The sequence below is a fragment of the Callorhinus ursinus genome, unplaced genomic scaffold (assembly GCF_003265705.2).
Source record: "Callorhinus ursinus isolate GAN/ISIS: 27379988/994484 unplaced genomic scaffold, GSC_fseal_2.0 scaffold26, whole genome shotgun sequence".
Taxonomy (NCBI): Eukaryota; Metazoa; Chordata; class Mammalia; order Carnivora; family Otariidae; genus Callorhinus; species Callorhinus ursinus.
Window position 1 is genome coordinate 495,164 of NW_027397088.1, and position 10,587 is coordinate 505,750.

Below are 10,587 nucleotides of genomic sequence, written 5' to 3' on the forward strand. Positions count from 1 at the left end.
GACCTGAGCTGAAGGTAGATGCTTAACCGACTGAGCCACCCAGGGGCCCTGTCCCAAAGATTTTGAGCAGTTGTTTCTTCGTTTTCATTTATTTCCATGTATTTTTTAAATTCTTCTTTAATTTTCTGGTTGACTCATTCATTCTTTAATAGGATACTCTTTAACCTCCATGTATTTGTGTTCCTTCCGAATTTTTTCTTGTGATTGAGTTCAAGTTTTAAAGCACTGTGGTCTGAACATATGCAGGGAAGACAGGGAATAATCCCAGTCTTTTTGTACCAGTTGAGACCTGATTTGTGACCCGGGATATGATCTATTCTGGAGAATGTTCCATGTGCACTCAAGAAAAATGTGTATTCTGTTGCTTTAGGATGGAATGTTCTGAATATATCTGTGAAGTCCATCTGGTCCAGTGTGTCATTCAAAGCCCTTGTTTCCTTTTTGATCTTCTGCTTAGATGATCTGTCCATTGCTCTGAGTGGAGTGTTAAATACCCTCCTGTTATGGTATTATTATCAATGTGTTTCTCTAATTTTGTAATAATTGGTTTACATATTGGGTGCCCCAAGTTAGGGGCATAAATATTTATAATTGTTAGATCTTCTTGTTGGATAGACCCCTTTTATTATGATATAGTGTCCTTCTTTATCTCTTCCTACACTCTTTGGTTTAAAATCTAGTTTGTCTGGGGCGCCTGGGTGGCTCAGGCATTAAGCGTCTGCCTTCGGCTTAGGTCATGATCCCAGGGTCCTGGGATTGAGCCCCGCGTCGGGCTCCCTGCTCCGCGGGAAGCCTGCTTCTCCCTCTCCCACTCCCCCTGCTTGTGTTCCCTCTCTCGCTGTGTCTCTCTCTGTCAAATAAATAAATAAAAATTCTTTAAAAAAAATCTAGTTTGTCTGATATAGGGGTTGCTACCCCTGCTTTCTTTTGATGTCCATTAGCATGATAAATGGTTCTCCACCCCCTCACTTTCAATCTGGAGGTGTCTTTGTGTCCAAAATGTGTCTTTTGCAGACAGCATATTGATGGGTCTTCGTTTATTCTTTTTTCCCCCAGATTTTATTTATTTATTTGTCAGAGAGTGAGAGAGAAAGAGAGTGAGCACAAGCAGGGGGAGTGGCAGCTAGAGGGAGAAGCAGTCTCCCGCTGAGCAGGGAGCCCAATGTGGGACTCAGCCCCAGGACGCTGGGATCATGACCTGAGCTGAAGACAGATGTTTAACTGACTGAGCCACCCAGGCATCCCTCGTCCTGTCTTTTTTGATCCAATCTGATACCCTGTGTCTTTTGATTGGAGCATTTAGCCCATTTACATTCAGAGTAATTATTGAAAGATATGAATTTAGTGCCATTCTATTACTTGTAAAGTCACTATTATTGTAGATTGTTTCTTTCTGGTCTTTATTACTTTTGGGCTTCTCTCTGCTCAAAGGATCCCCTTTACTATTTCTTGCAGGGTTGTTTTAGTGTACACAAATTCCTTTAGTTTTTGTTTGTTCTGGAAACTCTTTATCTCTCCTTTTGTTCTGAATCACAGCTTTGCTGGATAAAGTATTCTTGGCTGCATATTTTTCCCATTTAGCATAGTGAGTATATCATGCCAGTCCTTTCTGGCCTGCCAGGTCTCTGTGGATGGGTGTGCTGCCAACCTTATGTTTCTACCCTTGTAGCTTAAGGACCTCTTGCCCCGAGCTTCTTTCAGGATTTTCTCTTTATCTCTGATATTTGCAAGCTTCACTATTATATGTGGAGGTATTGATTTGGAGGGGGGTTCTCTGTGCCTCCTGGACTTGAATGCACATTTCCTTCCCCAGATTAGGGATGTTCACAGCTATAATTTGTTCAAATCTTTTTTTTTTTAAAGATTTTATTTATTTAAGAGAGAGAGAGAGAAAGAGAAACAGCATGAGAGGGGAGAAGGTCAGAGGGAGAAGCAGGCTCCCTGCTGAGCCGGGAGCCCGATGTGGGACTCGATCCCAGGACTCTGGGATCATGACCTGAGCCGAAGGCAGTCGCTTAACCAACTGAGCCACCTAGGCACCCTCAAATAAAGCTTCTGCCCCTCTCTCTCTCTTCATCTTCTGGGACCCCTATCATATGGATATTATTTCGCTTTATGGTATCACTGATTTCAGTGTCTGCCTTGGTGATCCAGTAGTTTTTTTCCTCAGCTTCCTTATTTTCCATCACTTTGTCTTTTGTATCCTGACTCTCTCTTCTGCCTCATATATCCTACCTGTTAGAGCCTCCATTTTTTACTCCATTTCAGTAATAGCATTTTTAATTTCAACCTGATTAGATTTTAGTTCTTTTATTTCTTCAGTAGTGGTTTCTCTAGGGTCCTCTATGCTTTTTTAAACCCAGCTAGTATCTTTATAATCGTTGTTTTGAAAACTAGTTCCAACATCTTACTTATATCCATATTGATTAAGTCCCTGGCAGTGAGTACTACCTCCTGTTCTTTCTTTTGGTGTGAGTTCCTCGGTCTCATCATTATGTTGAGAAAAGAATAGAAGAAATAAAGAGAAAAGACAAAAATAACAACAGAAAAAAACAAACAAAACAAATCAGAAGAAAACGAAACAAAACAAAATAAGAAAAAAATCAAAGAAGAATAAAACAGAACAAAACAATAAACTAGATCCTGGGTGTATTTTGGTCTGTTTGTTAAAAGAAACTAGACACCAAAATTGGAAAGAAAAATTTATGTATATACAAAAATAAAATAAAATACAATGACAGGAAACGTAAAATGAAAATATATATAATGTATATATAAAAATAAAAATGAGTAAAGAAAAGAATTGAAAAAAATAAGAAAATAGCTGAAAAAAAAATTGGAAGACTAAGGAATAATAAAAAAAAAAACCCACGAATGGTATACACTGTTTCCCCAAGAGCTGAAGTTTTGCAGTTTTCTATTATCAGTAAGCCTCATGCTAGTGAGTTGCTCATGCTAGTCTTCTGGGGGAAGGGTCTGTTGTGCTGAATCTCAGGTGTCTTTGCCCTGGTGGAATTGGGCCTCCCTTGCAAAGGGGCTGGGCTTAATGTAAGAAGCTCTGGATTCCATCATGTGGTGCTATTTTGCTCCTTGAAGGCTTTCAGCATTGATGGTGAAGCTACAGAGAAGGTTCTTGTCTCAAGGAGTCAAAGACTCAATCTCCCGGATAAAGGAGAGTGAGTAAAGTGATAGAGTTTTAAACAAGGATACAGAAAAACCTCCCAGGAGTGAGAGGAGTTCAGACAGGGTTGCAACTGAGGGCTTTTACGGTTTTTGAAGGCTAACCAGGGAGGGAACTTAAATCTTTTCGACTTCTCTACTGGCAGCACCAATGATTAAGGACTAGTGATAACATCGTTAATGGCTTACTTCTTTTTAGGGTTTGGTTATTTTCTGTTGACCACAGGAGACTGTCATAAATAAGACTTCCCCCTTGGACACCTAGGGCAGGGTGGTCTGGAGTGTTCCCTTGTCTCTAGTTTCCTTCCGCTTCTGCATTTTTGGGATTTCTGTGAGCCTGATCACATAGCCCCCATCTCTCCCTACCTAGCCCCGCCTGTCCCTTACTCAACAGGGGGATGAAAATGGTGGCACCAGGATCTCTAGCATGGAACTGAAAGTTCACGTCCCCCCACTCTTCAGTGAGCCTTCACAGAAAAACAGTCAATCACCAATTGTCTCCCTGGTTTCCGTCTGAACTCTGTTCACTTCACCTGTGACTGACCATTTTTATCTCAGGAACGTGACCCAGTTTCAAGTCTCTGAACTTTACAGGTTCCTGTGATGTGGACCTGAGCCATTCCCAGTGGGGGACTGGTGGAGAGGGAGAGAAGTCTTTCCAGGCTTCTGCCTTGTACCAGGCACCTACCTGGAGTGCAGTTGTGCAAGTGTAAAGCCTTCCGTGATTTATGACAAAACTGAGCAGGAAGTTGGCACCTAGACTCACTGTGTTCAGCTGGCTTCTCTGCTCTGATGCCTGGGAGTTCCGCCACACTCAGGCACCCCCCGTTCTTCTTGTGACCCCGGGAATCCTGAGACCACGCTGTCCCACTTGGAATCTGCCCCACTTTGCCACCTGAGCACCACTGGAGCAGACTTATAGAAGTTCTGATTTTGCACTCTGCTGCTTGTAGTACTTTGCGGTGGCCTCCTTAGGCAGGCTCCCTCCCTTCTGCGGTATCCTACATATTGCCCCTGATTCACATCTCCGCACCACCTACCTTCCAAAAAGTGGTTGCTTTTCTTTTTTCTTTCTTTCTTTTTTTTGTTTTTTGTTTTTAAGATTTTATTTATTTATTTGACACAGAGAGAGACACAGCGAGAGAGGGAACACAAGCAGGGGGAGTGGGAGAGGGAGAAGCAGGCTTCCCGCGGAGCAGGGAGCCCGATGCGGGGCTCGATCCCAGGACCCTGGGATCATGACTTCGATTTGGTTTTGGAATGTAGGTGAGGTTTGGTGGGGTGGGATCCGGAGCCGATGACCAAGAAAGAACTCTTGAGACATCTGGTGCAAAAAGGTGGTTTTATGAAAGCACAGGGACAAGGACCCGTGGGGAGAAAGAGCTGCTGAACTGGGGTTGTGAGGGGTGGCTGATTCTATATTTGGGAGTTGGGGGAGGTAAGGAAAAGGGAGATTTCAGAAGGATTTTCATATGTTAAAGTCTCACAGGATACTGCAGGCCTTGCCATTGTCAAGTTAAGGTTGTTTTCCACTCTAGCAAGGCATTACCATTAAGACAGTTGGGAGCTTCCTGGATGAATGTCACACATACCCCTTCCAGGAATGGGGAGGTAGGTTGTGGGGTGTCAGCTTGTGCTTTGTCCTTAGCTTGCCTTCTGCTGCCTCATCAACCTCAGCCAAAGGCAGACGCTTAACCAACTGAGCCATCCAGGCGTCCTGCACCTTGCTTCTGATGAGGAAGCGGAAGCCAAGCTGATGACGAAGCACAAGCTGACACCCCACAATGCCCCTCCGACCCAGCCCCGCAGGATATCTGTTGATGTAGGAAAGAATGTTAGGTTTCGAAGCTGACGACCAAGAAAGAATTTTTGAGACGTCTTTGGTGCAAAAAGGTGATTTTGTTAAAGCCCAGGGACAGGCCCCGTGGGCAGAAGGAGCTGCAATGGGGTCATGAGGAGTGGCCCATTACATACTTTCAAGTTGGGAGGGGGTTAGGGACAGCATTAAGTCTCTAAGGAATTTTGGAAACGAGGTTTCCAGGATCCTGAAGGAGCTAGCTATTGTTGGGAAAAGGTCATTTATTAGCATCTAATAAAGCCTTAGACATGAGACCCTTCAGATGTATACTGGTGGGCCATACACTTGGGGGATGATTGCCAACACATATCTTGGGGGGTAGAGATAAAGGAAGTTTCCAAAGGAATTTTTATATGTTAAAGTAAATTTAGGGGCGCCTGGGTGGCTCAGTTGGTTAAGCGACTGCCTTCGGCTCAGGTCATGATCCTGGAGTCCCGGGATCGAGTCCCACATCGGGCTCCCTGCTCAGCAGGGAGTCTGCTTCTCCCTCTGACCCTCTTCCCTCTCGTGCTCTCTGTCTCTCATTCTCTCTCTCTCTCAAATAAATAAATAAAATAAAATCTTTAAAAAAAATAAAAAATAAAATGTAGAAAGTAGAACAACTTGCATATACATAAAAATGAAGTAAAATAAAATTCAATAAAAGGAAACAAAAACTAAAAAATAACATATATATAATTTGTATATAAAAATAGAAATTTAGGGCACCTTGGGTGGCCTCAGATGGTTAAGCATCTGCCTTCAGCTCAGGTCATGATTCCGGGGTCCTGGGATCGAGTCCCACATCGGGCTCCCTGCTCAGCGGGGAGTCTGCTTCTCCCTCTGACCCTCCCCCATCACGTGCTCTCTTTCATTCTCTCTCTCGAATAAATAAAATCCTTAAAAAAAAAATAGAGTAAATTTACAGGATCCTTGAGGCGGAGGGGTTGGGCTAGGGTTGTGTTTTGCCCTTAGCAAAGTATTAACAGCCGGGCAGTTGAGTCCCTAGAGGAATGTTGCTGTGCCTGTTTCAAGGACTTGTCAATGGACTGTAGATAGTAAGGAAATTCAATTATTTCTCTTCTGCCTTTGTTTCCCACATCAGCTTCTGTCACTCAATAATATATCCTGAGGATTGCTCCATATTAGTTATGCAGGTCTTTTTCATTCTTTTTACAGCTGCATAGCATTGTTGTCTGGACATACCAGTTTATTCAGTCTCCTACTGATGGACTTGTGTCATTTCCAGTGTTTTGTTATGACAAATAATGCCAAAATGAATACCCTCATGCATGTTCACCGTGGAAATATATACTGAGTAGATAATTAGAAATGAAGTTTCTGAGTCTAAGGGTAATTATAGATGTAATTTTGTTAGATGGTGCTAAATTCTACTCCACGGGGATTCTATTAAACGTTTTGCCCCCAGTCAGCAATGTTATAATGGGACTGTTTCTCCACAGCCTTACTAACAGGGTGCTTTGACAAAGTTTGGCACTTTTGTCACTCTGATCAATGGGATATTGTTATCTTGGTATAGTTTTATTTTATCATGAATGCAACTGAACATCTTTTCATATGTATCAAGGCCATTTGCCTTTCCTTTTCAATGAAATCTCCACTGATGTCTTTTGCTTAAAAGTTTTCTTTTTTTGGTGTTTGTGTTTGTGTTCTGGATTTTTAAGAACTGGAGCAGGAAGATAAGCTACAAGTTACTTGTACTATGTTACACGTCTTTGTAATTTGTCCTTTGATTTTGTCTATTTTTTTCCAAAACACATGTATTTTTACTGTTATATAATGTTTGTTAATATTTTCTTTTATCTGTATTTTGAATAATAATTAGAAAGGTCTTCCCAATCCACAGGTTATAGAGGAATTAATCAGTGTGCTCTTTTAATACTTATATGGTATCATTATTTATATTTAAATTTCTGATCTATTGGAGTTTATTCTAGTGTGTGATGTGAAGTGTGGCTCTAATTTTATCTTTTCCCAGAGGCTATCCAGTTGTTCTAATGCTGTTACTTAAAAAGCCTATCTTTCCCCCAGAGATTTGAGATTCCACTTTACTGGCATACCAAATTTTCTTATTTACTCGATTCTATTTCTTCTTCTTCTTCTTTTTTTTTTAAAGATTTTATTTATTTGAGAGAGAGCACAAGCAGGTGGAGCAGCAGGCAGTGGGGAGGGAGAAGCAGACTCCCCACTGAGCAGGGAACCCGATGTGGGGCTTGATCCCAGGAACCCAGGATCATGACCTAACCTGAAGGCAGATGCCCAGCTCACTGAGCCACCCAGGTGCCCCAGGAGACTCTTAACTACAGGAAACAAACTGAAGGTTGCTGGAGGGGAGGTCGGTAGGGTATGGGGTAACTGGATGATGGGCATTAAGGAGGGCACTTGATGTAATGAGCACTAGGTGTTATATGCAACTGATGAATCACTAAGCTCTACCTCTGAAACTAATGATATACTATATGTTAATTAATGGAATTTAAATTAAAAAAAAAGAAACCAAAAAGGGCATACATTTTGTTTGTTTTGGCTTTTTAAAAATACTTTCACTTAAATTCTAGTTAACATATAGTGCAATATTGGTTTCAGGAGTAGCATTCAGTGATTCATCACTTATATACAACACCCAGTGCAAAGGGCACACATTTTGAATTACTAAATTGTTTAGAAACATTAAGGAAAGCTATTGCATACTAGGATTTGATTTCCTTGTTACAGGGAGTCCACTTTTGCATATATTGACAACTATCTTATTATAAGTAAACATGAGAGGTACCTGGCCTGCTCAGTGGAGCATGTGACTCTTGATCTCGGGGTTGTAATTTCGAGCCCCATGTTGTGTGTAGATTACTTGAAAATAAAAAATCTTTTTAAAAAGATTTTATTTAGGGGCGCCTGGGTGGCTCAGTCGTTAAGCCTCGGCCTTCGGCTCAGGTCATGATCGCAGGGTCCTGGGATCGAGCCCCACATCGGGCTCCCTGCTCAGCGGGAAGTCTGCTTCTCCCTCTCCCACTCCCCCTGCTTGTGTTCCCTCTCTCGCTGTGTCTCTTTCTGTCAAATAAATAAATAAATAAAATCTTTAAAAAAATAAAAGATTTTATTTGAGAGAGACTGCAGAGCTAGAGAAAGAGCATGAGTGTGTGTGGGGGGAGGGCGAGGGAGAAGCTGACTCCTCACTGAGCAGGGAGCCTGACCCAGGGCTCAAGCCCAGGACCCTGGGATCATGACCTGAGCTGAAGGCAGATGCTTAAACAACTGCTTAACCGACTGCACCACCCAGGCACCCCCAAAATAAAAAATCTTAAAAAAAAAAAGTAAACATGAAAAAGGACAGAGTTTAGAAAGGAGGAATAGGAGTATGCCTCTAGTTAGAAGAATCTATACTGATAAAAACATAAAACAGTTGAATGAACCACAAACTCCTAAGTGAACCACATTCTGCATTGTTTCATCTATTTTCCTAATTGGGACATTCTTCCTATAGTCTCCCATATGAGAGGTATCACTTTATGATTCAGTCACTAAATCAGAACTCACAAGTTCCCCCATTACTATCCCACTGTGGGCATGCATGTTCAGTCATGTGCAACCAACAGCACACTTAAAACAAACTTAGCCAAAAATCAGGTCTAGTGTGCAAGAGCCAATGAGCTCAGAAATGAGACTCATGGGTGTAGCCAAGGAATATGAACTGAAGACAAAAAGGGTCCAGATCTACCCCGACCCAGGTAGACATTATCTCCAGAAATAAGTGATCAAAAAGTAATTCAGAAGCATTTAGTTACTTGCACACTAATTACTATTTTTCATGCACCTAACTTATTGACATATGAAGCAATCAGTAGAGAGACTGAGTCAGGGATGAAGGCAAAATAAAGATGTGGTAAATTTCTACATTGGTGGTCCCCAGGGAATGAATGAACCTCCCAGTATTCATGCCCCATAGTAGCCCCTTACATGTTGAGTCTGAGCTTGGTTACCTGACTTGCTTTGTCAAGGGGACATTAGCAAGTGTGATGAATATAGAGGCTTGATAAGTACTTGCACCTTGGAGCTTGTCCTCTTGAAATGCTCTCTGTGGAAGCCAGAACATGTAAGAGGTTCAACCACCCTGAGACAGCCATGCTGTGAGGACCTCAAAACCAGCTATGTAGCTAGGCCACACTGAAAAGCAATAAGGGGCAAAAGAAGCTTCTTGGGTCTTCCAGATCAGGTGCCACAGCCACTAGCTAAATGCAGCTGAGTGACTCCAGCTGACGACATATGGAACAGAAGAAACTACCCAGCCAAGCTCTCAGACAGTTTAGTCCACAGAATCATTGTTGTTTGAAGCCACATTATGTGGTGACTTTTATGCAGCAATAAATAAGTACAACACAGGATTTATAAGAGAAAGGGACCAAAAAAAAAAAAAATACTGCATTCTGAGAACAGTGAATTTTATTTGTATGTTTGAGGTAAATTGATTAGCTGGCACCTAGCAAAGTGGTCAGTCTGAAATTTTATCTTTGAATAAGTTTCCTAGGGATAGCAAATAAAACAATTTTTGTTATTTACTCATTCTCAAGAAAACCTTGAGGGTTTACCTATGGGGCATACTTGTGTAGTGTCCACCAGTGTCCTTTCATTAGCACCTTTGACCTTGTTAGTTCAGATTTGTACAATTTCCCTTGTTAGGTTTTTATAAAAGAAAACCGAGAGAGTGGGAAAGGCTGAGTGAGTCTGGAGGATCTGAAGCCACTCTGACCCCCTAAACTTTTTTCCTTGTTTAAAAACAACACCAGAGGGCACCTGGGTGGCTCAGTCGTTAAGCGTCGGCCTTCGGCTCAGGTCATGGTCCGAGGGTCCCGGGGTCGAGTCCCACATCGGGCTCCCCGCTCCACAGAGAGCCTGCTTCTCCCTCTCCCGCTCCCCCTGCTTGTGTTCCCTCTCTCACTGTGTCTCTCTCTGTCAAATAAATAAATAAAATCTTTAAAAAATAAATAAATAAAAACAACACCAGGGACCTGGGTGGCTCAGTCAGTTAAGTATCTGCCTTTAGCTCAGGTCATGATCCCAGAGTACTGGGACCGAGCCCCAAGTTGGGAATCCCTGCTCAGCAGGGAGTCTGCTTCTCTCTCTCCCTCTGCCCCTCCCCTCCTACCCCCACTTCTGCTCTCTCTCACTCTCTCTCTCTCTAATAAATAAATAAAGACCTTAAAAAAAAATAAAAACAACACCAGTGGCATCAGTAGTCTGTCTAGCCCTTTAGTCAACAGTTAGGGCTACCTAAATAAAAAATGCTCTCTGAAGGCTCAAGCTCTTACAGACAACCCTGGACCATGAGTTCCAAATGTGGCACTGTACTGAGGAAGCAGGGATGAAGGAACACTGGGGTCAGGGCCCTGGCAATGGAAGCTGCTTAGTGGTGTCAAGTGGTCTATGGAAATCAGGATCTTCCTTAATGGTAGGAATATGAGCATGGGTAAAAAGAGAGGTTAGCCAGTGACTGAAAAATACAAACTGAAACAGAGGAAAATAAAGGGCTGAAATACTCACAGAAGCACACAAAG

The 10,587-nt window shown here is 42.4% G+C and overlaps 1 protein-coding gene across 1 annotated transcript in view; it reads right to left on the minus strand.

The window, feature by feature from the left end:
- Nucleotides 1-10,191: 10,191 nt before the first annotated feature.
- LOC112838208 (HLA class I histocompatibility antigen, A alpha chain) overlaps nucleotides 10,192-10,587 on the minus strand; it is a 37,574-nt gene continuing 37,178 nt past the window's right edge. Inside the window, exon 6 of the mRNA XM_073877503.1 lies at nucleotides 10,192-10,207. The gene's annotated coding sequence lies outside the window, so the exon portion shown is untranslated. The remainder of the gene's footprint in view (nucleotides 10,208-10,587) is intronic.